The sequence below is a fragment of the Octodon degus genome, unplaced genomic scaffold (assembly GCF_000260255.1).
Source record: "Octodon degus isolate 3935 unplaced genomic scaffold, OctDeg1.0 scaffold00029, whole genome shotgun sequence".
NCBI classification, from domain to species: Eukaryota; Metazoa; Chordata; class Mammalia; order Rodentia; family Octodontidae; genus Octodon; species Octodon degus.
The window spans coordinates 1,873,992-1,876,575 of record NW_004524605.1 but is presented as its reverse complement, the minus strand read 5'-3'; the positions used below and the strand labels follow the sequence as shown (position 1 = coordinate 1,876,575).

The 2,584-nt window shown below is 38.3% G+C and overlaps 1 protein-coding gene and 1 pseudogene across 1 annotated transcript in view; one reads left to right on the top strand and one right to left on the bottom strand.

The window, feature by feature from the left end:
• Positions 1–2,584, bottom strand: part of LOC101565067 (olfactory receptor 1E1-like) — a 20,114-nt gene that overhangs the window by 604 nt on the left and 16,926 nt on the right. The window lies entirely within an intron of this gene.
• On the top strand, positions 269–1,140 carry LOC101569822 (annotated as a pseudogene).

Here is a 2,584-nt window from a genome sequence, read left to right as displayed (position 1 = left end):
TTTCTCAAGACTGAGGTAGCTTGACTGCGTTAGGCCATGAGGCTCACCCTGCCCACCCACATGGGATCCATTTCAGCTTTAGCAGCTCCTGACGGTTTTACAATATCTCTCAGAGAATCTCTAGTTCTCTCTCCCATTGTATCATCTCCATATTAAGGTACTTTTGCTTATTATTTTCTATTGTATTTGTCTCAATGCACTGCCTTATGCTTTAGTGTAATACAGAACACTAGAAGCATATTGGGGGGTGCACTCGCCCGTTGTGGCCATGGAGGCCGCAGTTTCCAGTGTGGTGAGGTGAGTGGAAGAGCTTGGTGACCTGGCGCAGGCTCACATCCAGCAACTGAGCGAAGCTGCGGGTGAAGATGATCATTGCTTAATTCGGGCTGCCTCTGCAGCTCTAGAAAAGTTGAAACTCTTGTGTGGAGAAGAGAAAGAATGTTCGAATCCATCCAATCTTCTAGAACTTTACTCACAGGCTATTTTGGACATGACATATTTTGAGGAAAACAAGCTAGTAGATGAAGATTTTCCTGAAGACTCTTCTTCACAGAAAGTGAAAGAACTGATCAGTTTTCTTTCAGAACCAGAAATTTTAGTTAAAGAAAATAATATGCATCCAAAACATTGCAATTTGCTTGGAGATGAGCTACTGGAATGTCTCTCCTGGAGACGAGGCGCTCTACTGTACATGTATTGTCACTCTCTGACTAAAAGAAGAGAATGGCTCCTGAGAAAATCTAATTTACTTAAAAAGTGCCTTGTTGGTGGGATTAATTACTTGCTACAGATGCTACACTACTGGTTAAATGAAGGAGTTTCTTTCCAAGACCTGGACACAGCTAAATTACTGAGTGCAGGAATATTTAGTGACATTCATTTGCTGGCTATGATGTACAGTGGAGAAATGTGCTACTGGGGTTTGAAACTTTGTGCAGATCAACAGCCAGATAGTCATGAAGTAGATACTGGTATTTCCAGAGCCAGCAGCATTACAAAGAATCACTGGATTTTCGAGAAGTAGGAGAAAAAATTTTGAAGAAGTATGTGTCTGTGTGTGAAGGACCCCTGAAAGAACAAGATCGGAATACAACAAATGCAAAACAAACTTCAAACTTTTTCCAGCATCGCTGTACCTAGTAGTTCATGTAGTACTTTTTAGTGAGGAAGACAAAAGACCTGTGAAATGGATAAAAGGTTTAACAGAAAATAAGGCATATTGATACTAATTCTAAAAATATTACCCTACATAAAGCTACCAAGTAGGTCACCTTTGTTAAAATACTATCATCATCTTTCATTATACATTCTTAAGCCTACGTAGAAATAGTTGTTTAATTTCTAAACTGGTGTATATATTATTCTATCTCTCTTTGAACTCTAGATATCCTGTCACTAGTAAGGAAAACCCATGTTAGCTTTGGTGTGGTTTGTTTTCCCCTAGTATGTTAGTTATTTTAAAATGTGATAAAGTTTATGTAACACAAAATTTAAATTTCCTGTCCTGAAGTTTGCCCTGCTTCAAGTATTAAAATCAGTTCGTCTCATTTGTTTGACTACCTAATGATATAAATGTAGGCAAAAATGAAAAATTAAGACTAATATTTAGACTTAATTTGTAATCATGTAAATAACAAAAGGCTCCTCAAAGGAATCATTTGTGTTTATTTTGCCATGTATTACTAGTCTTGTTTAAAATTTTTACTTTTAGATATTTTATAAAAATGTAAAAAATTATTTTCCTATTTTATTTAAAATACATGTTTTCTCAAGTAATGAAGATGAAAACCAACTTAAGTTAGTCCATATCCTATTATATGTTTTCATACTGTTTTGAAATTTTAATAGTTTTTGCTTTTAATAGTTGGTGAAATACTAAAGGTCAAGGAGCCTAACTTGATAACTTGCTCACTGTCCTTCTGTCTACCTCAACTCCTGCTGTTGTCTTGGGCTGATGTGTTTGAAACCTTGCTATAATCTAGACTCTGCCCAAACGACTTTATCACATCCCAGCAATCTCCTCCGTGGGTATACCTTGGGCCCCAGCTATCTTGAGTTAGACTTCTGAAATCTGCAGTTTGAGTAACTGATGGCAATTCTTACCCTACCAGCTTTTTTGTCTTTAAATTGATTGACTTATTTTTCTTTGCTTTTATTCTACACTCAGTGGCTTCTTCACAGCATTCCTAAGTGTCCCCTAGCTCTACAGTGTCATCCTCTTCCAGATGCTTGTGCTTCCCTGAGTGTGCGCGGCTTCATGGAGGCGTCATAGGAGCTGCTGTTACCAGTTGCTCCCTCTCCTGTCTTACCCCTCAACCAACTCTTACGCCCTTGATATGAAATATATCCCCTTATTGACCTTTTCTAAGATAGTTCGTGTGAAGAGCATACAGTCATTCACACTGAGACCACTGAAAGTGTCTCACTTCAGTTTTTGAAAAGCCATCACGAAAAGCCTTTGGTTCTCGCTAGGGTGGCCTTCACATCTTGTCCCACTGTAGCTGAGTCAGAAACTTCCCTTTTTCAGACTCTCCCCTTCTCCCTACCATAGAGAAACTTAAGGCTAGAAGGTCAACTAATATTA